Raw genomic sequence first — 27276 nt, forward strand, 5'->3', positions numbered from 1 at the left:
AAGGTGACCAATGCTGTATGCAGTACTCCACTTATTTGTCCGTCAATCAACCATTACGAATTAAGAATCAAATTATCTTTTCAATGTCACATTGCTCTGATCGGGGTCTTAGCGTGTGCCAATTGGCTACTTTACTACAGCGACTGTGACTAACAAAGTGCTTCCTCGAGGTAACCAGCGGTGGTGGAAGGCGCTATGCAAATGCAACTGTTTGAAAAGTGTTGTGCGCCTTCCCGAAAGGCTCAGAAATCCCTCTAATGTGATTACTAGTGGCTCAGTCTATCCTGATGAGCACTCGACAGTTCGAGTTCACATCGAACCGGGAGGAGAACTGGTGTCTCCCACGTGCCACTTTTTAATTACATTGCGGCAAGATTGAAAATAACAGCCCTTTTCTTAATTATAATTCACAGGGATTAAAGCGAATTCGCTGTTACAATTAATTTACCTTTGCCCATCTTCATTAGGGAAATGGACTGTAGTTCTCTCCCAAATGCTCTTAATTGAAATCCCCCAGTATTGGAATACAAGGGATTATGCTCTTGATCCATAGACACATACAATTACTACAGGGGTACCAAATGGGAATAGCAGACAGGGGCTGTTGTCTTGAGGTATTAAACACTGTGATGGAAATTGATTTTTTTTTTGCTTTAATCCTCACTGCCAATCTTCGCAGTGACAGGGACCCACAGCCAGCAGAGAACAAGAGGTAAACTAGACAGTTTATTCCTGGTCTAATGTAAAAGAGACAAAGGGAACGGCAGCAGTCACTGATTTAAAATAAAATCAAAGGCAAAATCAAGATGGGAAACAAAGCAACTCCCACCTTCCACAGGAACTTACCAATGAAGAGCAGGAGTAAGCCATTTGGCCCCTCAAGCCTGCTATGACATTCAATAAGATTGTGGCTGATCTCATTGTACCCACCCCTAACTCCTGCACCCCTTCATAACCATTGAACTCCTTGTTAGTTAAGAATGTATTCACCTCAGCCATACAGTAATAATATTCAAGACCCCACCTCCGCTGCTGTATGGGACAGAGTTCCAAAGACTGGCAGCTGTCTGAGAGGAAGATTTCTCCCTATCTCCGTCTAAGCCATCCAGAATGAGGCAGCCCAATGGTTAGGCACCACATCCTCATCCTCAAGCATCCACTCCCTCCACCACTGAGTAGCAGCAGCGTGTACTACCTACAAGATGCATTTTTGAACTTCGTCAAAGATCTTCAGTTGCAATAGATCTTCAGACCCACAAATACTTCCATCCAGAAGGACAAGGACAGCAGATACATGGGAACACCAGCCAGTGTAGTTACCCCTCCAAGCCACTCACCATCCTGACTTGGCAATATATCACTGTTTCTTCAGCGTCACTAGGTTAAAATCCTGGAACTCCCTCCCTAATGATATTGTGGGTCAACCTTGGCTGCAGCTGCTCAAGAAGGCAGCTAGCCATCACCTTCTCAAGGGCAACTAGGGCTGGGGTTATAAATGCTGGCCTTTCCAGTGACAGCCTGTGAGGGAAAGTTTAAAAAAATCTCTGATTTCTAAACAATGTCCCCTCTTCTTTTCTTCATAATATGGCTGCATAGAATCATCCCATCTGGTCCAAAAGGTCTATGCTGGCGTTGAAACTCGAGAGTGTCCTCCCAGCACTCCTTGCCTGATCCTTTCCTTGTAACTATCATAGAGCTTTTATATCTTGGAAAGAGGCCTGTTGACCCATTGTGTCTGCACTGTTCATCACGTACCCATCTATTCTAATCCCATTTCCCAACACTCAGCCTTTGTACATACTTTCTAATCAATGTGTTGAGAGATGTTTTTATACACCTCTGGGGCCGGTTTGCACTTGAATCTGGGCCCCTTGGCTCAAAGGGATGGATACTACCACTACGACACAAGAACCTCAATGCCATGGCGTTTCAAGTGATCGCTTAAATAATTTTAAAATATCTTAAGGATTCCCACCTATATTACCCTTTCAGGCAGTGAGTTCCAGATTCTCACGCGATCTGGGTGAAGAAATATTCTCAAGTGTCCTCTAAAATTGCTGCTTCTCCCCTTAAAACTGTGCCCCCTGCTCATTGATATCTTTACTGGGGTGGGGGGGGGGGGGAAGGAATCTCCCCATCTATCCTGTCTGTGCCCCTCTGAGCTTTATAAGCCTCAATCAGGTCCCCCCTCAAGCCCTCTCTGCTCTAAGGAAAATGGCTTGACACTACCTGGTTACAAAACTCCAAATCAGATTTATTACTGACTCATGTAAAGTGGGCTGATCTGCACATCTAAAGATCTTCTCTATGCCTAGCCTCTCTAACCCTTTCATAATTTTAAAGATTTGGTCAATCCTCAGCCCTTTTACTTATACAGAGGAGGAACTGATATTGTGCAATCTTTCCTAATACGTATTAAATACATTTCCGAACTAGTTGTAAACTTATGAGAGTGAAGGCCAAGGGGGGTGGTGCCAAGGTACAGCTGGATGTTATGTGGAAGGATGCAAGTGGAACCTGATATTGAATTGTCAGATGATGTTACTGAGGGATAGCACATGGATAAGAAAGAGGAGGAAGCTAAGGATGGATCCAATGCGGATTCCATAAGTAATGGTGCAGAAGCAGAAGATGAAATGATTACGGGTTATTCTTTAGCCACAAGTGAACAGATAAGGGTGGGCTCAGACGTGGACAGCCCATCCAACAAGGACAGTCCCACCCAAATGGACAATGAAGGGGAGGCCTTGAGGGATGATGGCTGAAAATGTATTGCTGGAAAAGCGCAGCAGGTCAGGCAGCATCCAGGGAACAGGAGAATCGACGTTTCGGGCATAAGCCCTTCCGAAACGTCGATTTTCCTGTTCCCTGGATGCTGCCTGACCTGCTGCGCTTTTCCAGCAACACATTTTCAGCTCTGATCTCCAGCATCTGCAGACCCCACTTTCTCCTTGAGGGATGATGGTACGGTCAACCAGGTCATTAAAACGGATTGGGGAAGATAAGGAGGGATAGCTAACCATAGACAAGTAAATTGCCATTTATGACTGAATAGGGCCATTTCAGTGCTGAGTGCTAAGGAAATATTATTAGAGCGTTTCAAGCATAAACATCTGGAAACATGGGCACTATTTTCAAAGACAACATGTTCAGTGTGCATAAAGAGGAAACGAAGATTCAAGATGGGTGGTAGTTTACCAGAACAAGGAAATGAGGTACATCACAGGTCATGTTGAGGCTGTACAGGACATTGGTTAGGTCATTTTTGGAATATTGCGTGCAGTTCTGGCCTCCCTCCTATGGAAGGATGTTATGAAACTTGAAAGGGTTCAGAAATGATTTACAAGGATGTTGTAAGGTTTGAGCTACAGGGTGAGGCTGAATAGGCTGGGGTTGTTTTCCCTGGAGTGTCGGAAGCTGAGGGGTGACCTTATAGAGGTTTACAGAATCATGAGGGGTGTGGATAGTGTAAATAGACTAGGTCTTTTCCCCAGGGTAGGGAAGTCCAGAACAAGAGGGCAAAGGTTTAGGGTGAGAGGGGAAAGATTTAAAAGGGACTAAAGGACGACTTTTTCATGTAGAGGGTGGTGTTTGTATGGAATGATCTGCCAGAGAAAGTGGTGGAAACTGGAACAATTACAACATTTAAAAGGCATCTAGATGGGTATATGAATAGGAAGGGTTTAGAGGGACACGGACCAAGTGCTGGCAAATGAGACTAGATTAATTTAGGATATGGTCGGCATGGACGAGTTGGACCAACGGGTCTTTTCCATGCTGTACATCTCTATGATTCTATGATTCTTGAGGGGTGACCTTATAGAGGTGTATAAAATCAAGAGGGGCATAGATAAGGTGAATAGCAAGAATCTGTTGCCTAGGGTGAGGGTGTTCAAAATTAGGGAGCATATTTTTAAGGTGAGAGGAGAAAAACGTAAAAAGGACATGAGGGGACAACGCTTTTAAACAAAGAGTGCTTCATGTATGAAATGAACTGCTAAAGAAAATGTTGGATGAAGATACAGTTACAACATTTGCCATATATTTGGATAAGTACATGGATAGGAAAGTTTTGGAGGGCTATGGGCCAAATGCAGGCAGACGGGACTAGTTTGGGAACATGATTGGCATGGATTGTTTGGCTGAAGAGTTGGTTTCTAGTAGTGCGTTCAAAGGATCTAACAAGTCCCTGGTCACTTTATGATAACACTGACATCTCCTTGAGACACATTTCTTTCTTTACTCCTTGCAGTACCACTCCCCTTTAAGTGATACTTTTAATCTGGCAGTTTTTTTTCCAAAATGAATTCAGATTCTCAAAATTCCACAAGACATGAGTACATAGTCTCTAACTGACTTGCGTGAGCAACACAACCACTGACACACCATACCTGCTTATGCAAGATCCCCGAATGATGTTTCCACTGTGAACACCAATCCTGCGCTCCCCCCCAAAAAAGTCTGAGGCTTGAAAATTGTCGCAACCCATTTGTGAGAGCAGGTCGGGTAGTGGGAAGGTCTGTGGTGACAGACGATAGGATCAGAGGACAGCTGGACAATGCACCCCCTCTGAGTTCATGATCCCAAACTTTTATTTCAGAATGCCACTTTGGGCACTCCTGTGAAATTGAATAAGAGAAGAGCAGATTTTTAAAACAAAATGCTTTCTCAAAGAATGAGGGCATCATTGCCTGGCTGCATTAATTACCTATTCCTAATTCCTTTACAAGGTAGTGTGACCTGCCTCCTTGAATCATTGCAGTCCATGTACAGTACTGAGGTTCAAGGCTCTATTAAGGAAGAATTTAGATCAAATATAATACAGTCTAATTGTAAAGTGACTTTCCTGCCTTTTCCTTTCATAGTCTTTAAACTTAAAAGAGGTCAACACATTGAAGCTGAATACTCTAAATGCTGAAAATCTAACAGAGTCAGCAGGTTGGGCAGCACGAGAAAAAGCAGAGTTAACAGGACTTCTGACAGAGGGTCACTGGACTTGAAATATGAACTCTGTTTCTCTCTCTCTCTACATAGATGCTGCCAGACCTGCTGAGTTTCTCCAGCAATTTTTGCTTTTCTTTCAGGTTTCCAGAATCTGCAGTCCTTCATTTTATTTAAGAATTTCATTGGGATTTGGCTGTAAAGAACGGCCTGAGTGTTTGTGGCAGGTGCTATAAAAATGCAAGTTCCCTCTTAGAATGGTGATGGGACACAACTGAGACAGAGTTACGCAGTGTCAACTACACCACATTGATTTCTCCAATGTTTTCACAGTTTAAACCAAGAGCACCAATTCAGAAACAGCCTATTTCAGCAGCAACACCCTTTGAACAATATTTGCTCAGAACTGGCTGCTAAACCCAAAAGATCTGACAGCTAATGGGAAAATGACTTTCTGCTTCAAGATGAGACAAATTGTTAAACTGGTGGAAAGAAAATGACAAGTAAATCCAAAACATATTTAAGCCTTAAAATTTCTATTAATGTCGATAGAATGTTAAAAGCAGGCTTCCTTATGGCAAATTAAAGCAAATTAAATCAGGAGCATTATTATATAACTTAGAAATCATTGATATTTCTCAGTAATCAACTGCAGATTAAACACCCAGTAAGCTTGTTCTGGAATGCCAGAGTATTAACCCTTTGATGGGCGGATGGATTATTATCTTTCAGTACTGTACAATTTGCGAGAGGTGAGGGAAACACAGGAGCTAGCCATTTCAGACAGGGTGTCTGCACGTACCACATTCTTAAAGATGTCCTCAACCGCATCTCAACCATTTCCAGCACTTCTGCCCTCAAAACCCCTCCCCCCAACAACAATAAGGATCGAGTCCCTTTAGGCGAAAGTGAGGACTGCAGATGCTGGAGATCAGAGTCGAAAAGTGTGGTGCAAGAAAAGCACAGCAGGTCAGGCAGCATCCGAGGAGCAGGAGAATCAATGTTTCGAGCAAAAGCCCTTCATCAGGAATGAGGAGTGGGCAAAGGGGGCTGAGAGATAAATGGGAGGGGGTGGTGCTGGAGAGAAGGTAGCCAGGAATGCAATAGGTAGATGAAAATGGGGCATGTTGATGATAGGTCGGTATGGAGGGTGGAGCGGATAGGTGGGAAGGAAGATAGACTGTTCAAGAGGGTCGTGCCGAGTTGGAGGGTTGGATCTGGGATAAGGTGGGGGGAGGGGAAATGAGAAAACTAGTGAAATCCAGATTGATCCCATGTGGGTGGAGGGTCCTGAGGCAGAAGATAAGACTGACAGTGTCAGTCATGTTAACATTGGGTTACAGTGCCAGAAGCTAATCTTGGGCTACAGTGTCAGTGATGTTAATCTTGGGATACAGTGTCAGTGACGTTAATATTGGGATACAGTGTCAGTGATGTTAATCTTGGGGTACAGAGTCAAATGTTGATTTTGGAATACAGTGTCAGTGCTGTGAATATTGGGCTACAGTGCCAGATGTTAATTTTGGGATAGTGTCAGTGATGTGAATATTGGGGTTCAGAGTCAGTGATATCAATACACTGGCGAACATCTCATGTCTCTCACTACAGGATCTGGAAGTCTCCCCTGGCTTTGCTCACAGGGAGATAAGATTGATACCGCACAAACCAATTCTCGTCTACCAGGTGTGTGGGAACTTGAATTCAGCATCACTGTGGCAAGCGAAAAGTTTCACCTCTCCCGCTGCCTCCAAACAAAATGTCAAAGCTGGAATAGAGAATGCACGCACACCTGGTGCAAGGAATATATTGGCACGGTGAATAGCAGTTCCTGGGCACCACCTAGGATTTTCACCCACTCATTCCAAAGACATGAGATTAACCCTTCATCTGCAGCCCACTGAGATTCTACAAAGTGGTCAAAATGAAGGGCGACAGGGAATGAGTAGAGAGGTTGGGACTAATGAGGTAACTCTTCCATGGAGCCGCCAAAGGAACAATGGACTAAATGGCATCCCTCTGCACTTTGTAACTTAATGATTCTCTCTCTGGCCTTGGTTCTCTGGGGTTCTGACGTTTATTTTTATGTTCTCTTAATACACCTTAAACTGGAGCTGGTGTTTAAACATTCCACTACCATCCCTCACAACTCCCCAACATTCTGTAGGTGCTCTTACTGGGGAGTGGGAAGCAAGAATTACATGGGAAACAGGAGAGAAGCTTTCAGTCCCTTGAGCTGGATCTGTAATTCAATTACATTGTGGCCAGTTGATCTAACTCCACATACATAACAAATAGGAAATCAGAACAGCAGTAGGCCATTTGTCCTACTTTGTCCTACTGAGACTTTATAAAGCTCTGGTTAGGCCCCATTTGGAGTACTGTGTCCAGTTTTGGTCCCCACACCTCAGGAAGGACATACTGGCACTGGAGCGTGTCCAGCAGAGATTCACACGGATGATCCCTGGAATGGTAGGTCTAACATATGAGGAACGGCTGAGGATCCTGGGATTGTATTCATTGGAGTTTAGAAGATTAAGGGGAGATTTAATAGAAACTTACAAGATAACACATGGCTTGGAGAGGTTGGACGCTAGGAAATTGTTTCCGTTAGGCGAGGAGACTAGGACCCGTGGACACAGCCTTAGAATTAGAGGGGGTAAATTCAGAACAGAAATGCGGAGACATTTCTTCAGCCAGAGAGAGGTGGGCCTGTGGAATTCATTGCCGCAGAGTGCAGTGGAGGCTGGGACGCTAAATGTCTTCAAGGCAGAAATTGATAAATTTTTGATGTCACAAGGAATTAAGGGCTACGGGGAGAATGTGGGTAAGTGGAGTTGAAATGCCCATCAGCCATGATTGAATGGCGGAGTGGACTCGATGGGCCGAATGGCCTTACTTCCGCTCCTATGTCTTATGGTCTTATGTCCCCAACAGTCTCCTCCACCCTTCAAATGAATCTTGGCTGATCTTCTACCTCAGCACCATTTCCCCCATTATCCCCATATCCCTTGATATCTCCAACATTTAGAAACCAACTGATCTCTGTCTTGAGCACACTTAATGGCTGACCTCTCATAGCCCTCTCACAGAGAATACAGTCCCAATCTCCTCAATCTCTCATCATGGGACTGTCCTTTCATCCCAGGAATCAGTCTGGTGATCCTTCACTACACTCCCTCTGGGGGAAGTATATCCCTCCTTAGGTAATGGGACCGAAATTGCAACCAACGCTCCAGGAACAGACACACCAAGGCTGTATACAATTGAAACAAGACACCTTTACAGAATTACGGTATTGTTATAATGCAGAAGGAGGCCATTTGGCCCACTGCGCTTGCACCAACTGTTCATATGGGCATCATTACCCAGTGCCAACCTCCTGCCCTTCCCCCATACCCTTGCACATAACTGTCCAAATAACCAGCCTATGCCCTCTTGAATGCCTAAATTGAACCTGTCTCCACTACATTTCCAGGCAATGCATTGCAGACCCTAACTACTTGCTGTATAATAAAGATTCTTCTAATATTCCCCTTGCTTCTTCATAAAGGCCCATACACCATTTTCTTTCCTAATTGTGTGCTTTTGTCATGATAATCTATTAATCTCAGTTATCAGATTAACAATTAAGTGTGCATCAAGCACCATTTGCAATCCCCCCAACTGAGTTCCCCACCATCCCTCCTGCAGCAATGCCCCCTGTTAACTCCATCCTTCATGACTTCAGTGGACAGATTCCCCAGGATTGCTCATGGTCCCCTCGAGTCACTCAGTTAGATAATCCCCAATGATTACCATGACCCTCAGTAGAGGTACAGATCGCCCCACCTTCACCACTCAAGTGGTGCCCACGGCCCTGGGCTAAGATCGGATGCTGTGCTTGACTGACTGGACTCACCAACTGAACACCAACTCCTTGGACTTATCTGAGGACTACTCCCCTTAGACTTTGCAACAGGGTAGGTTGCTTGCAGTAAGTGCAGCGTACTTGCTGGCATATGTTTTAGGTGTGAGATTAGTATAGTATAGTGCCCGTTGACAAAATACCCACCCCCTTGGCTTTGTGTCTGCACTGAACAGAAGTACTGCGAGCCTTTCAGGCCTGACTGAGGGGTCAAAGCAATAAAAAGCAAGGCAAGTCAAGGATGGAATGAGCATTCAAGTAAAAATTAAAGGGAAAGACAACACAGTCCTACCAGACCATTGGGCAGCTCACTCATTAGAGAGAGAAAGAGATGACCTGCGGTGGTTTAACCTGAGGGTTACCACATCTCAGACCAGGGGAGAGATTGAGAAGGAGAGTCCTTCGTGGCAACCTCAGCTAGTGCATGATATGAATCATGCTATTGTCGTCTCTCTGCATTGCAAACCAGCTGACAGCCAACTGAGCTATGCACAAAGTGATTGGGCACTAAGAGAGTGAGCAAGCAGTGCTGAGATGCAGCCTGGTCCAATTCATGAGCTGGGTGCCTGTCCCTGTGTACAGAGAATCCCTGCAGCAGCCTTTCAGTGAGACGTCCCAGTATGCTCCGAAGTGCAGCATTGAGGTGCAGAAGCAAACTGTAAGTGGATCAATGATTGTGCCATAATAATGCCAAGTGGCTGACACAAGTCAGATGTGGAGTGTGCCTTGAGGTGCTGGGGCTGGATGTTCACCATGGGGTCTGGAGGAGCAGAAGATGAGCTCTAGACGCTATGTACCCAATCAAAGCTTCGTGTTGGGAATTCTCAATGTCTTTTTTCTATCTGGTGGGTGGGTGAATGGGAGAATATGTATTAATGCATCAAATTGATGATAATCACTATTAAAAGCCTCTCCCTAGTGAGAATCTTGTCTTGATGTCCAGGAATTGGTTGGAGAATGTGACTCATTAGGTGCTGACAGCATGAAAGGTCTCCCTCAAGATCTCACATGATTCTCCCAAATTTTTCACCAGTGCCCACATCGTTCAAACCCAGAAAGATTATGCTGTTTTTGCTGTTGTCTGTTTGGCTGCTGCGTTTTTGGTCTTTGCCAGTTTGGACTTGGCCTTTGCCTACCATTTTCCATTCGCTCGTGGATCTCGGATCCCTTTACTTTTCACTCTCTATCGACATACGTTGCAATTTCCCAGGTATATCCTGTACACAAAAAGCAGGACAAATCCAACCCAGCCAATGACCACCCCAGCAGTCTACTCTCGATCAGTAAAGTGATGGAAGGCGTCATCAACTGTGCTTTCAAGCAGCACTTGCTCAGCAATAACCTGCTCAGTTTGGGTTCCAACAGGGCCATTCAGCTTCTGACCGCATTACAGCCTTGGCTCAAACATGGACAAAAGAGCTGAATTCCAGAGGGGAGGGGAGAGCAACAGCTCTTGACATCAAGGCTGCACTCAACCAAGCGTGGATTCAAGAGGTCCTAGCAAAACTGGTAGATAGGAAGATGGTCTACAGGGTAATGTCCTAGGCCCAACCATTTTTAGCTGCTTCATCAATGAACCTCCCTCTATCATAAGGTCAAAAGTGAGGATGTTAGCCAATGATAGCGCAATGTTCAACACCATTCGTGACTCCTCAGATACTGAAGCAGTCCATCTTTCAATGCAAGAAGATCTGGACAATTTCCAGGCTTGGGTGGAAACATGGCAAGTAACATTCACACCACATAAATGCCAGGCTATGACCATCACCAATAACAGACAATCTAACAAAATCCCTTGGTATTCAATGGTATCATTACCATCAGTGAATTTACCCACTATTAACATCCTGGGGATAACCATTGACCAAAAGCTCAACTCAACTTGCCACATAAATATATTGGCTGCAAGTGCAGGTTAGAAGCTAGGAATACCGCAGCAAGGAACTCATCTCCTGACTCCTCAAAGCTTGTCTACCATCTCTAGGGCATGAGTCAGGTGAATGATGGAAACTTCCCACTTGCCCTGGATGGGTGCAGCTCCAACGACACTCAAGAAGCTTGACACCATCCAGGACAAAGTAGCCTGTTTGATTGGCACTACATCTGCTCCCCCCATTACTGACGCTGAGAAGTAGCAGTGTGTACTATCTGAATCTCCAATATTGTGCATTCAAGATAAAATACAGTGAAAAGTGTGTACCATTGCTCATACATAAGCACCATTCACAGAATAAAACATTAAACAAAGATAATTTAAAGAGAGTCCAACTTTTCCCTAACTGCTGCTACAGCATGCTGTAGCCAGATGCCCGTTCTGGGCTTTCCAACCCACACCATGCCACAGAGAGTGTCCTGAGCTAGGCTCTTCTATAAGATGCACTGCAGACATTCACCAAAGTATCTTCCAATCCCAGGACTACGTCCATCCAGAAGCTCAAGGGCAGCAGATACATGGGAACACCACCCCCTGCAAGTTCTCTCCAAGCCACTCACCATCCTGACTTGGAAATATATCGCCATTGCTGGTGGACTGCAGCGGCTCAAGAAGGCAGTTCACCCCCATCTTCTCAAGGGGAACTATGGACTGCGATGCCCCCATCCCACAAATACATCTTTAAAACCAAATTCCTCTTGCTTGTGCAGAGGCTTTCTGATATCAGGGCTTGGGGGGGACGGAGGGTCATACGAGCATCTGCAGGTTGTGGTGGCTATCTTTAGTGATCACCTTTAACCCTGGGGAGATATATTAGAAAGCAAAAGTCAACTCAGCTCTCCCAATTTTTTTTTGGGGGGGGGTTGTATGTGGCAGTTATACCAGCTCAGGTTTTATCTTCATGTACATCCCAGGATGTGACCCCACAAGCTTAGACTTGAAAAGTGAATAAAGTCTTATCTACTGAGCCATCTACAGTTGGACATGGACAGAAAAATAGGGCATTCAGTACAGGGTCTGTTTGCCAAGGGACAAGGACTAGGTGGGGAGGGTGCTGCCTCTACTGGTTAGACCAGTTCTAAAACAAGACAGGTAGCAGGGAGCCACATAAAGCTATTTGCACTCAACATAAGTCACAAGACACCTGTCATAAGAAAGCCAGTTACCAAGGCGCGATGAGGAGCTAGGCTTAATTATCAGCTTGCAAAGAGACAAAAGTCACTTGCTGCGTGGGCTGAGAGATTTCCAGAATCAAATGAACAATTTAATGACGTTGGGCTGGCTCATCCTATTTTTTTTACTTTGAACACTAATGAAAACTGGAGCTTCTAAATCATTGTCGGCCTAATCCAGGCTTTGGCAGTTAGGCCTGGGGCCTTGCTGTTTTTTTAACTGTGTTCATACGATCAGCTCAGGACTGTGAGGCCTTTGGTTTATTATCTAAACCTCTTTCCCTATTCCCAACCCCCAATAACTTAAGGCCTAGTTAGTCTCCTCTTGACTTTTTGTCTTCTCTCTGCTTGCTAATCCCTTTTTTAAAGGAGACAAAGAGCTACAGAGTAAACATGGAATACGTGTTAAACCACAGTCCAAATTTTCAAGGACCCAGATAGAAAAGAGGACACCCGTTTAGCTTACAGAGGTGTCCAGACCTGTGGGGCAAGGATTTCACAGGAACTTGTTCGTTCAAACCCAAATTGCCAGATAACCACCACTCAGTCCTCCAGGGATTAACGGTTTCTACTCTATGAAATACAAGATAATTTCACATTTCACCTGTGTTTTTACAGGTCTCAGCCCTCTCTTAGTGTATATAACAGTAAACTAGAAATTTAGTTTGTAGAATTTTTGCAGCATGAATAAATATTCTTTGGTCCATCATATCCAGACTGATCATCAGGTATCTCGATATAATCTAATTGATCTGTTTGTTAATACACACCTCTGGAGCAGGTGAGACTTTAATCCAGGCCTCCTGGATCAGATAGGGACATTTCCATTATGATACAAGAGTCTTCATCAAAGATATAACCATTCTTAATCCTATTTTTCAGTATTTAGCCTAAATACTTGGCATGTTACGGCATTTCAAGTGCTCATCTAAATAGTTCTTAAATGTCTTGAGGCTTCCTATCTTTACCACCCTCTGAAGCAATATATTTTTTAAAAAAAACAGCTATGGGATTTGGACATACCTTGCTAGGCCAATTATTGTTGCCCCTGAGGAGGTGGTGTTGAGCTGCCTTCCCACAATCCATGTGGTGGAGACACACCCTCAGTACTATTAGGGAGGAACTTCCAGGATTTTGATTCACTGACAACAATGGTATGGAGATATAGTTAGTTATGGAGGAGTGTGTGTGTACTATGTAAGATGGGATCTAAGAAATGACATAACTGCTCCTATTACTAACCTGCATGTGACCATTTTGTTAATAATTGGACCATTAATGAGTTAATCCATGATGGACAGTACATTAACATTGAACAGTTTTATGACCAGTTGATGTGCTATACCTATTAGCCATTTCATAGAATTCCTGCAGTGTGGAAGCAGGCCATTCAGCCCATCAAGTCCACACTAACCCTCCAAAGAGCAGCCCTCCCAATCCCTGAAACCCTGCATTTTCCATAGCTAATCCATCTAGCTTACACATCCTTGGACAATATTGGCAATTCAGTATGTCCAATCCACCTAACCTGCACATCTTTGGACAGTGAGAGGAAACCAGAGGGCCCAGAGGAAACCCACGCAGAGACAGGGATAATGTGCAAACTCCACTCTGATAGTTGCATGAGGGTAGAATCGAACCTGGTTCCCTAGCACTGTGAGACAACAGTGCTAACTACTGAGCCACTGTGCCACTCTCTTTCTGTTTCTATCCTGAATTTTCTCATTCTTCTTCCTCACTATGGCTCCACTTCTCTCATTTTCTTTGTCTCTCTCTCTCTCTCTCTCTCTCTCGTACGCACTCCTTTGTCAAAAGGGAAAAAAACAAGCTGAGGAAGTGAGGACAACATGTGGATGAGATAACAAAGTGAGGTTAATATAGATCAGAGGCTGGTCTTGTAATGTAGGACATAACCTCTTTGTCACAGCAACATGTTTTATTGAATGTAACTAGAATAAGAGGATTGGCTCCAGGTCCCAGTGATCCAGCATTGCTATGACATATTTTCTTTTACATGGGTTATTCTTAGAGGAAATTCCCTTCAATTGACAAACAGGGGTGAAAAAATAAGCAATAATCCCAGAAGCGACGAAGGGAAGTTTCATTTTCACACATGCAAAAGAAGGAGAATGCAGCGGTCCTGCACTAGAGTCGGTACTGTCCTTGTCCCCAAGTTTTGGGTTTGGGTCGCAATTCACCGCTTGATAGTTGAGGATGTTACATTCATAACTTCACTGCAAGAGTAATATATCAACTTAGGAAATCTTCCAAAACTTGCAGATCTTTCCTACGGCAGGTGGTAAACATGTCAGAGCTTCCTTGTCAGCCTTGGTATCAGCCTTCAGGCTATATCTTCTGCCTTCATGCTGAGGACATGTTCCAGGAAAAACAGGGAATGGAAGAAACTGTAAGTATCTGCATTGTGTATCTGATTCATTAAATGTGGGAAGATGTAGATTTAAAGGTACAAAACCGGAGACTTAGTGGCCCAACCGACACAGGGATTGACATACTGTAGGAAATAGGAACAGGGGTAAACCATTCGGCTCTTCAAAGCCTATTCTGCCATTTAATAGGATAATGGCTGATATTCCTTACAACCACTTTCGTGCCCTTCCCCCACAATCCTTAGTTCCCTTGCAAATCAAGAATATGTCTGACTCTGCCTTAAATATACATAAGGACTCTGCCCCCACATCTCTCTGTGGCAAGGAATTCTGAACATTCATAACCCTGAGAGAAGAAATTCTTTCTCATCTCAGTCTTAAATTGGCACCCCTTTATTCTGAGATTGTGCCCTCTTGTCCTAGATTTTTCCCATGAGGGGAAACATTCCCTCAGCATTTAACCCATAAAACCCCTTAAGAATCCTAGATATTTCGCTGAGATCATTTCTCATTTGTCTAAACTCCAGTTGATCTAAACTGTTTAACCTTTGCTCATAAGGCAATCCCTCCAGACTAGGGATTATCCTCGTGAACCTTCTCTGACAGAATGGGGCAGAGGCTAGGACAGGCCTGGGAGTTTAAAATACAAAGACAAATGATACTCAGGAAACACAGATTAGAAATATAAAGAACAAGGTTTTGTGATGAGACCATGAGATTTTGAATTAGTCCATTTGGCTCATCGAGTCTGCTCTGCCATTCAATCATGGCAGACAATTCTCAACCCTTCTCCCAGTAACCCTTGATCCTCTTAATGATCAAAAACCTATTTTACTCTGTCTTTAAAACACTCAATGATTTGGCTTCCTAAAGCATTCTCTGGCAATGAGATCCACCACCTTCCGTTACAATGAGTTCAAATCCCACTCTAGGACCTGAGAGCAAAAGTCAAAGTGGATAGCCTTGAGGGAGGGCTGCACTGTCAGAAGTTCTGCACTGTGTGGGTGATCTGCTAAATTAATTAGGCTACACCTTCTCTCTCAAGTGGAGAAGGAAGATTTCATGGCTCCATTTTGAAGACCAAAGGGTCTGTTTCTGTGTTATACATCTCTATGATTCCATACTCTAAGACCAAAGGAGTTGCCCTTCCCTGCCTTGATTCCTTAAGGAGTAATAATAAGATGAATGATATGGTGGTTCAGTCATTGCTCGCTTGAAAAACTCATGTTCCCCTGAGTTTCTATGGTGGGTCTTGTGTGATTGAATTCCTGACCTGTTTTTCTTCAGGTGGATGGTCAGAATATTTCATGGGGTAGTGAGACCCAGAGAACAGGATTTGCTTCCCATAGGATGTCACAGGTTTGGCTCAGTGATTAAAACGGTGACTAGGGGTTGTATGCTGTGGGCAAGATGGCTAATGTACCATGACGTTGCCTGTGAGAGGCAATGCCAGACTGCCAACATTTGCCTGGTGCATAGCAGCCTCCCGAAGTCAGCACTGGCACAAGGGATAGTGGCCTTTTGGCAGATATCTGCTGAGTGGCAAGTCATTCTGGAATGGCACATGGTTCGATAAGGCTGGAATCAGACACAAAGTGCCATGGGGCAGATTTGGTAGGGAACAGGGGCAGTGTACTGAGTTAGATGGCAGAGTAGATCTATAGAGTTGAATAGCCTACAGCTACTCCTACATTCTATGTTCAAGTACATGATAAGATATGGTGGGAAATACTGTGGTGAGAATTATATCCAGTGCCTTCGGCGTTTTCATCAAAAACCCAACGCAACTTGCATTTAGCCAAAAAGAATGTAAGGTTCAAACTCAGGCCACTTATGGAAGCAGAGTTGATGGGCTGAATGGCCTAATGCTGTTCTGGTTCCTCTGCCTCAAAATGCTATCTTTAAAACAGTTTCAATGTGACATTGAGCCACACAATGTGCTATTATGTCAGGCGTCTCAATCATGGGTGATAAGGCAAGGAAATTTCAAAGCTTAAGACCCAGATAGCTGAAGGCACTGGATATAATTATAGCTCACTGCTTATAAAGCTGCCTTAACTGAAATTAAAATTATGCAACCAAAAACAACATGCAAGCTCAGTTGTGGTTTGATTTGAATTCTTCTGTGGCCCATTTGTCTCAATCACAAGACAGGTTTGGGATAAGTGAGACCTTAAATGGTTTGGAATGGCAGAGATTTCAAGCCTGTGGAGCAGGTGAGTATAGGAAGAAGGTGAACAACAACAACCTGTCTTTATGCTGCACCTTCACTGCCATGAAATAGTGCAGGGTGGGATTGTATGCCAGAAAACAGTCAGGTCAAAAGGACTCAACAGCCTTGGCAGCACAGTGGTTCAGTGGTTAGTGCTACTGCGTCACAGCACCAGGGACCCGGGTTCGATTCCAGCTGCGGGTGACTGTCTGCGTGGAGTTTGCACATTCTCCCTGTGTCTGTGTGGATTTCCTCTGGGTGCTGCAGTTTCCTCCCACAGTCCAAAGATGCGCAGGTTAAGTGAATTGGCTGTGCTAAATTGCCCATAGTGTTACAGGATGTGCAGGTTAGATGCATTAGTTAGGGGAATGGGTCTGGGTGGGATACTGTTCAGAGAGTTGGTGTGGACTTGTTGAGCCAAATGGCCTGTTCCACACTGTAGGGATTCTATGACAAAATAGCCTTTGCATGGCCAGATTCTGTTGTTTGACCACATGCAGTGCAGGGTTTTGAGTGACTGAGGATCCCCATCTTGGGTGCAGGTAAAGATCCCATGGCTGCTGTGTTGAAAAGACAAGCAGAAGTTTTCTCTGTAGAATCTCAGCCAATATTTATCCTCACATACCAACCTTGAAACATTAACTCTGTTTTTCTTTCTCCACAGATGCTGCCAGACCAGTTGAGTTTCTCTAGCATTTCTGTTTTTAATTCAGATTTACAATATCCAAGGTATTTTTGCTTTCATTGCAATATTCATCTCCAACTCAAAGATCAGAATACAGATTATCTGAGTTACTTGTCTCTTTACAGCCGGTGGGACTTTGCTCTGTGCAAATTGGCAGCTGCACCAGTACCTATCAGAACCAAGTGGACTCCATCTGCACTGTAACAATTCTGAGATTTATTTTTAAAAAAGAAGCCTTATAGTTTGGAAGCACGTCATTCAGCCCATTGAGCCCACACCACTCCGTGATCTGCCTGTATTGCTCAGAAGACAAAGCTTTTCACTGTGCCTCAGTACACATGACAATAAATTCAATTCGATTCAATTTCCCACGGCTAATCCACCAAGCCTGCACATCCCAGGACACTATGGGGCAATTAAGCATGGCCAATCCACTCTAACCTGCATATCCTTGGACCCTGGGAGGAAAGTGGGGCACCCTGAAGAAACCCAGATAGACATGGGGAGGCTGTGCAAACACTACACAGACAGTCGCCCAAGGGAGTGGAATCAAACCCAAGTCCCTGGTGCAGCGAGGCAGCAGTGCTAACCACTGAGGCACCATGTCAGACCCCTCTAGAATCGTTTGTTGGCTGTAAAACCCCTTTCTCAACTCATCAAAGGCAGTGTAGGAATTTTTATCTTGAAGCACCTTGCCAGAGATGCTAAATTTAAAGCCAAATACAATACAAAAGTGATACAGATCAACAATGGACAGATAGAGACCAAATGGGCAATTTTTTCACGCAGAGGGTGGTACGTGTATGGAATGAGCTGCCAGAGGATGTGGTGGAGGCTGGTACAATTGCAACATTTAAGAGGCATTTGGATGGGTATATGAATAGGAAGGGTTTGGAGGGATATGGGCCGGGCGCTGGCAGGTGGGACTAGATTGGGTTGGGATATCTGGTTGGTATGGACAGGTTGGACCGAAGTGTCTGTTTCCATGCTGTACATCTCTATGACTCTATGAGATAGAGTTAAGATGCAGATTAGACAGATTTGCATGGAACGGCGGAGCAGGCTAAAGGGGCTGAATAACCTTTTGCTATTGCTAAACTACAGCGAAAGGCCAGTTACAGGGGAGGTGGTGGGTTATAGAATATCATCTTTGACAAATGGAGATGGACTTTTATTTTGTACGTTACCAAGCCTGTTGGAGTAAAGCTTCAAGATCAGGAATGCAGGCCAGAAGCCTGGATTAGTGTTAACATTTCAGTCCTCCTCTATTCAGATTAGTAGCAATTAATTTTTTTTTCCCTTTTGGGAGGTCATTAGCATCATGTGAGCAAACCTTTGAGTGAAAGACAGAGAGAGAGAGAGAGAGAAAAAGGGTCTCAGCATCTGTCTCTCATCATGCACGTACCCAGGCTCCTTTTATGTATTCAAGCTCTCAAAATCGAACCCTTTGTTCTTTGTTCCCTGTTAAAGGGGACCTGGTGCCAACTGGCTCTATGACTGGGACCACATGAGCAATGTCACATGGGCGCCAGATCTGAGGCATGGTGGGAGGCAGACGGTGGGGAGCTGGAAGGCCCCATATGGATTTAGAGGGTATTAGCGTGGGGTATGTATAGGCTGAATGTCACTGCTATTCATCAGCTGCCCAGCAATGAATAGATGCTCTATTGCTTTTGGTGAAGGAATTTAGACTGGAACCAGTATATGCGGCTTAGGTACAGTAACGGATGAGAAATATGTGCACATCTGCCTCGAATGCAGCACTCTCCCGATGAGGTTTAATTACAGAATTCAGTCCATAACATTTGCTCATGCACATCCAGTCAACATTACTGCTTAATTCACCCACAATCACAGGCACATTACGGGGTTGCAGAGAGATCACACGACACGCATCCAGAGGGTAGTGGGATTGGTAGGACAAGGATGAAAGAAAAGAAAGAGGAAAAGTAAGATCAGAAAAGAAACAGAAGCCAAAGAAAGTGGCAACAACACATTTTATTATGCATTTAAAAAAATTGAATATTTTGAAGAGAAAAGTGAATAGGTTATTGGTGAAAGGTTATCAAGGGAGGGGGATGGTATAGGAATGTGGGGAGTCGGCCATGATTTTATTGAATGGTGAAGCAGATCCCCAAGGGCTGAATGATCCACTCTTGTTCATAACTTGTATGCTTGTCTAACAGAGGAAGGATAAGTAGGCCAGATAGTTGCAGCCAATCTTAGAATCAAGTGTGGAGACAGGAGACCATTTGGGCCATCATCTCTCTTTGGTGAAATTATCCAATGAATCCTATCATTCCCCCACTCCAGTCTTACCCCAATCAAGATTTTATTAAATTCCCTTTTGACAGTTCCTATTGAATCTACTTCCACTGTCTCTCAGCAGGGCATTCCAGATCCCAACAATACACTGCGTAAAATGGGGGTTAATTTAGCTTCGATGGCAAGATGGTTGATTTGCAAAGCAGCCTGATGCCCACAGACTGGATTCAATTCCCATCACTGGCTGAAGTTACCACGAAGGACTCTTTTTTCCAAATTCTCCCCACGCCTGAGGTATGGTGGGGGCGCTCAGGTTAAATCACTTCACCTGACAAAGACGCAGTGCTCTGAAAGCTTGTGATTTCAAATAAACCTGTTGGACTATAACCTGGTGTCATGTGACGTCTGACTTTGTCCACCCGTCCAACACCAGCACCTCTACATTATGGGTAAGACTATGGCAACACAATTGTGTAAAATAAACACTGCTTCACATCCCATCTGGTTCCTCTACCAATTATCTTTACTCTGTGTCCCTCTGGTTACCGACTCTCCTGCCACTGAAAAAGTTGCTGCTCAATAGTTTGATCAAAGCTCTTCCGGATCATTCAGCACACAATTAAATCTTCTTCAAATGGGCCAGACCTGATCAGCTGAGTGGCCTCCATCTAAACTGTCTTGCTTTCAGATTTACCTCTCAACCACATTAAAACTGGTGTCCTCTGTAGCCTAAGGTCAAATTCTGGTTTGTGACACTTAACTAAAAACATAAGAGAGATACTGTGCACACCATTCATACTAACAGGACAGCTTCTGACATGGCTCACAGTCAGTCCAAGCTAAAAAAAATTGAACCATTCAAGACATACAAAATTCTTTGGGGACTTGACTGGGTAGGTGAAGCGAGATTGGTTCCCCTGGAGGACATACTCTCAGAATAAGAGGTCACACATTTAAGACAGAGATGAAGAGGAACTCATTCCCTCAGATGGTTGTGAATCTGTGGAATTCTTTACCGCAGAGAACTGCCAAGGTTGAGCCATTAAATATATTCAAGGCTGAGGTAGAAAAGGCAAGAAAATGGAATTGAGGATTATCAGATCAGCCATCATCTCATTGAGTGGCAGAATGCCTCAATGGGCTGATGGTCTCCCCTTGTTCCTATTTCACAACAGTGAAGGAGAAAACCATTCAGCCCACTGAGGCCATCCTAGTTCTCTGCCGAGCAAACCATTTGTTCCGTGGTGGCTCAAAAGGAACAAACTACATTTCACAAATGATTGACTGGCTGAAAGGTGCTCTGAAGTGCATTAAAGTCATGTCATCTTTTCACACTTTCATTCCCATTTTCTTTCGAGCTTTGCGACTTGGACTGCAAAACGGACATTTCCAGAATGACAGTGTGCCAAAAGAGTTGGCTGCATTCAGCCCTGTGGTTTTGAGGGGATCCCTAAGGGATTAGGTCAAGCGGGTGTGAGGATCTTCTCAGGCGAGAAAGCTTTGCAGTGTTTGTGAAGATTAGAGGAAAAGAATGTTAAAATTGGGCCATGCAGAAAAAACAATTCATTGAATATTTACGGAAAGCAAAATCACAGTTCATGGCCTAAAGGCTTCAGCCACCGCTGAAAGCCTGTTGGGAAACTATTAGTCTTCAGCAATCACAGTAATTATTTGGACCTAAAGTACCCAGTTGAGTGGAATGTCAACTCTTTGTAAATTAATCGAAATTGAAAAGAGAGTGTGTTAGCTTCTTGACAAAGCCAATGTGGAAACAATGAAGATCCATTGCCTTAGTTAACACTCCACATTAAGCCTGTATTGTTGATACTGGTGAGGCAGAACCTGAACAAAACTGTGTTTTCAATAGCTTTGCATCTTCTCCAGCCTGCCCTTGACGATACTCCATTCAGAACTATTTTCCATTCAGTTCCTGTTCTGCCCCCACTCTCTCTGCTCAAGTGCGGTTAGGCCTTCAGTTACCTAAGGCCTTAAACTCTGGAGATCCCCCCTTGAACTTCTCCTCCTCTCTATCTTTCTTCTCCTTAAAGATGTTTTTATATTCCAACCTATAGTTTTCTTACTATCTCCTTATGTTATTCTGTGATATTAACTATTAGGGTGACACGGTTGCTCAGTGGTTGGCACTGTTGCCTCACAGTGTCAAGGGCCCAAGTTTGAATACTTGGTTGACTGTCTGAGTAGAGTTTGCATGTTCTCCCTATACCTCTTGGGTGCTCCAGTTTCCTCCCACAGTCCAAAGATGTGCAGGTTAGGTGGATTAGCTATGTGAAATTGTCCCAAAGTCTCCAGGGATGTGCACATTAGGTGAATTAATCATGGTAATTACAGGGATCGGGTGGGGGGGACTAGGTCTGGGTCTGAGTGGAATGTCCTTTGGAGGATTGGGTGAGACTGGATGGGCCAAATGGGCTCCTTCTGCATTGTAGGGATTCAATTGTCTGATAAACACTCCTAAGACAACTTGGGGTGTTACCTGCATTGATGTAGCTCCTGTTGAAAAGAAATGTTGTTTTACTGTGCCCCAAAACTAGTCCCTTTTTTTTCTAAGAACTGTTCCTTGGTTCAAGGATACTCTGTCTTTAATTTTTTTCAGAGGGGTAATAAACCAAACCGGGCTCCAATCAGTCTGGTTTGGTACAGAGCTGAAAAGGATTTTGAGAGGCCTTTTGTTTATATGTAAACAGATGAGACTTCAGGCCAAAGTGGTCATGTTTTAGAAATGACCTGTATAATGTAAGTGGAGGGGGTGGGGGTGGTCAGCTCTCTAGTTGAGCAATTTAGTTCAGTCTTGAACGGGTGAGGAGTTCAACAGTGAGCTGTGTGGAAACTCTTTCTCTCTCTTCCTGCCCTTCAACTTCAACCTGTAAGCATGTGTTCTATTTATACTGGGTTTTAAAGGGAGTTTGCTTATTGGGACTGTTGTGTATATTTGGAACAGCATAATAAAGTCCAGTTTGGACAGACTGAGTTCTGTAGGAATTCTTTATTCTGTTCTTTGTGTTTCATTGTGTAATGTTGTGAATACATTTTTGTGTTTTAAAATCTAGTAGTCAACCTCGCTAACTTACTCCGGGTAATTTTCACTGTACGCTTGGCGAAACAAATTGCAAAGTTATTGTCTGGGCCGCCTGCTTAAGAATGTTTTGAGTGGTCTGGCCTAGCCCATTTCAACTGCATTAAAGGTGCTAAACAAATACAATCTGTTGCTTTTGTACCAAAAGGAGACAAATCAAACTTGATTCTGTCTTCACCTGAACTTCAGAAAAGTACAATTTGCATTTTAAGAAGTATTCAGATGAACACTTGAAACGGCAGAGCAAACAGGTCGAGTACTGGAAAGTGGGATTAGAATTAATGGATATTCGATGACCGCTGTGGGCCACCTTCTGTGCTTCTATGATCCTATGACCTTGTCCAGACTATTCAGGATCTTATACACTTCAATCCAGACACCCCTCACTTTTCTAAACTCCATTGGAAATAAGCTGAGTCTGTTCAACCTTTCCTCATAAGACAACCCATGAATTCCAGGTATCAATCTGGTAAACCTCTTCTGAACCACTACCACTGCATTTACATTCTTCATTAAACAAGGAAATCACGGGCGGCACGGTGGTACAGTGGTTAGCACTGCTGCCTCACAGCGCCAGAGACCCGGGTTCAATTCCTGCCTCAGGCGACTGTCTGTGTGGAGTTTGCACGTTCTCCCCGTGTCTGTGTGGGTTTCCTCCGGGTGCTCCGGTTTCCTCCCACAGTCCAAAGATGTGCAGGTCAGGGTGAATTGGCCATGCTAAATTGTCCGTAGTGTTAGGTAAGGGGTAAATGTAGAGGTATGGGTGGGTTGCGCTTCGGCGGGGCGGTGTGGACTTGTTGGGCCGAAGGGCCTGTTTCCACACTGTAAGTAATCTAATCTAAAACTGTACGCAGTATTTGAGATGTGGTCTCACCAATGCTATGTATAACTGAAACATAACATCTTTACTTTTACATGATGTGGAGGGACCGGTGTTGGACTGGGCTGTACAAAGTTAAAAATCACACAACACCAGGTTATAGTCCAACAGGTTTATTTGGAAACACTGGCTTTTGGAGCGCTGCTCCTTCATCAGGTGATTGTGGAGGATAAGATCATAAAATACAGAATTTACAGCAAAGGTTTACAGTGTGATGCAACTGAAATTGTATATTGAAAAAGACCTGGACTGTTTGTTAAGTCTCTCATCTTTTAGAATGGGTATGTTGGTTTCAGTTCGTTCATAAGTAAATCCCAGAACTTTTTTTTAAAGTTACGTTCTCAAGTGAACTTTAACAATAGGTGCCATGTCGGCCCAGATAATACATTGAAAGTATGAGGTGCCCCAACGTTCAGACTGATTCTATTTCTAAAAAAAAGGATTTACAGAATCTTGTATGGATTCATGCAGTTTTTGAGCAAAATAAAATGTAATTCTGCAAGTACGAATTCACCCCACAAACTTTTATGTGTGTGTGTATGTGTGTGGCGGGGGTGGGGGGTGGGGTTAGGTATCAGTGTTTGTGAGAGAGTGTGTGTGAGTGTGAGCGTAAAGAGGTATAAGTCTGTGAGAGGGTGCGTGTGCGGGTGTGTATGTGTGGGCGTATGAGAGAGAGCTTGTGGCTTGTGTATGGGTCTGTAGAAATGTGTGTGCATGTCTGTGTGTGTGTACAGTGCAATGGGGTCACCTGTAATGTGACATGAACCCAAGGTCCTGGTTGAGGCCATCCCCATGGGTACCGAACTTGGCTACCAGCCTCTGCCTGGTCACTTTGTGTTGTTGCCTGTCCTGAAGTCTGCCTTGGAGGATGGTCACCCAAAGGTCGAATGTCCCAGACCGCTGAAGAGTTCTCCGACTGGGAGGAGACACGCCTGTCTGTTGATTGCTGTGGGGTGTCCATTCATCCATCGCTGTAGCCTCTGCTCAGGACTCGCCAGGGTACCATGCCTCAGGGCATCTTTGTCTGCAGCGTATGAGATAGACAATGTTACCACATGGGTACCTGCCGCGTGCATGGTGGGTGGTGTCCCCATGCGTAATGGTGGTATCCATGTTGAACCTCTGACACGTCTTGCAGTGTTTGCTGTGACAAAGTTGTATGGTGTTGTCCTGAAAGCCGGGCACTTTGCTGCAAACAATGGTCTGTTTGAGGTTTGGTGGTTGTTTAAAGACGAGAAGTGGAGGCGCAGGCAAGGTCTTGGCGAAGTGCTCATCCTCAATGATAATGTGTCACAAGGTCGAAGATCATGGCGTAGTTTTCTGGCTTCTGGGAAGCACTGGGGACAACGAAGGGTACCCTGTCTGTTGCAGCTCGTGTCTGGCTCCTGAGGAGGTCATTACGGTTTCTCTCTGTGGCACATCGGAACGGGCGGTCAATGAGGTGAGCATCGTACCCCGTTCTTGTGAGGACATCTTTGAGTACTTCTAAGTGCCCGTCATGTTCCTCCTCATCAGAGCAGATCCTGTGTATGCATATGGCTTGTCTGTAGGGGATGGCTATTTTAATATGTTTCGGGTGGAAGCATGGAGAAGTGTAGCATCTTGAGGTTATCCGTGGTTTGTGGTAGACTGAGGTGCGGAGGTGCCCATCCTTGGTGCAGATGCATGTGTCCAAGAATGAGATGGATACTAGAGGGTAGTCCATGGTGATGATGATGGGATGAAACTTGTTGATATGGCTATGTAGTTTTATCAGTGACTCCTTGCCATGGGTCCAGCGGAAGAAAATGTCATCAATGTACCTGATGTATAATGTTAATTGGAGGTCCTGCATAGAGAAGAAGTCTTGTTCAAACCTGTGCGTGAAAATGTTGGCATATTGAGGTGCAAATTTGGCCCTTATGGCTGTTCCGTGTGTCTGGATGAAGAACTGATTGTCAAAGGTGAATACGTTGTGATCGAGGATAAAGCAGATGAATTGTAGGACAGTGCTCAGAGATTGGCAGGGGTTATTGGTATTGAGTACTGAGGCAGTTGCCGCAATGCTGTCATTGTGAGAGATGCTGGGGTAGAGTACTGAAATGTCCATTATGATAAAGAAGGTTTGTGGTTCGACTAGCCTGTGGTTGTTGAGTTCCTGTAAGAAATCTGTAATGTCGCAACAGAAGCTGGGGGTTCTCTGTACAATGGGTTTCAAGATGCTTTCGACATAGCCAGAGAGGTTACCCACATGACACTGTATCTGTCATGTATTTGTCCAAACGACACTGCATTTTAGTTTTGCATCAAAGTTCAGTCGAGAGCTAAAGACAAGCTTTCTAAATGCAGACGATTTCCTGTAAATGCATGTCGTTTCTGTTTTGCTAAAATCTGAATTGAACAACCTCGCTTTTTTTCTCTCCACTGTGTAGAGCACAATGACAATCTCTGATATTCTCCTTAATGAACAGGTCTCAGGGTCCAATCTGTGTTGACAGCTTTGTTTGGAGCGACATAGGATTACACTGTTAAAACTTTGCTTCCAGCAGCAATTAGACAGGATACAGCTGGCATACTGAAAATCAGAGTCAAAATCCTGCTCTCTACCATTTACTGGCGTTTTTTGAATTACCTTCCTGACCACTCCCTGAATCTTCGATTCTAATACGTTTTATTTATTCTTTATTTAGTCTTTACTCTTCCAAGGGACATGGGCATCAGTGCCAATGCCAGTATTTGTTGCCCATCCCCAATTACCCTTTGAACTGAATGACTTACTCGGCTATTTCAGAGGGCAGTTAAGAGTCAAAAACATTACTACGGGTCTGAGTCACATGTAGGCCAGAACATGTAAGGATGGCAGATTTCCGTCCCGAAAGGATATCTGTGAAGCAAATGAGTTTCGATAACGATTGATGATATTTTCATGGCCACCAGCAAAAGGATCAGTTTTCTATTCCAGATTTACCAACTGAATTTAAATCTATCCGTTGTCATGATTGGATTTGAACCCATATCCCCACAGCATTAACCAAATCATCATTTCCCCATATGAGCATAGAAAGAGGTCATTCACCTCACACAATCTGAGCCAGTTCTTTCCAAGAGCAATTCAGTTAATCCCAGGCTACCACCCATTTCCCTGCATTCCCGAAATCTCATCTCCTTCAAGTATTTAACGAATTCCCATTCAAAGGCTACTATTGATCCTTTATATCGCTATCCCCATGGTACTGAATTACAAATCCTAACAACTCTTTACTTAAGCAAAAAGATTTTTGACAAACAGCAACACCAAAATAAACCAGAGAATTCAGTCACTATTATGTAGCTAGTGGGATCTTGCCGTGTACCTCAACAGTGACTATGCTTCAAAAGAAATTTGTTGACTGTGAATCGCATTGGGACAATAACATTTGTGAAAAGTTCAATAAATTTTCTTTGCTTGAAAATTTTCTGCTCTGCTCAGTCAGTGTATGTTAATTCTTAGTATACCAAGATTTGATGAGGATATAAACAGATCATATGAAAACTTACGGATAAATTGTAATCCAGGCCCATTTGTAATATAGAAACTTTGTGATTTTCTACAAAGGTTTGTCAAGGCCAGTCAACATGCAGCTGTCAAATCTATCAATGGGAACATGTTGGATAATATGGTTGATATTGAGGAAGAAAATACAGTCTGTCGCCAACTAAGCCATGCTAATGCTGCCTTTATTTTGTCTCTACATGTTTCTTGACTTCTAAACAGCCTTCAGCAAAGGGGCTGAATTACATCTGAAAACCCAGTGGAAAACACTTTCAATCTTTATGTGTTCAAT

This window comes from Chiloscyllium plagiosum, unplaced genomic scaffold (assembly GCF_037043375.1).
Source record: "Chiloscyllium plagiosum isolate Xiang-an unplaced genomic scaffold, Cpla_swu_hap1 HiC_scaffold_47, whole genome shotgun sequence".
Taxonomy (NCBI): Eukaryota; Metazoa; Chordata; class Chondrichthyes; order Orectolobiformes; family Hemiscylliidae; genus Chiloscyllium; species Chiloscyllium plagiosum.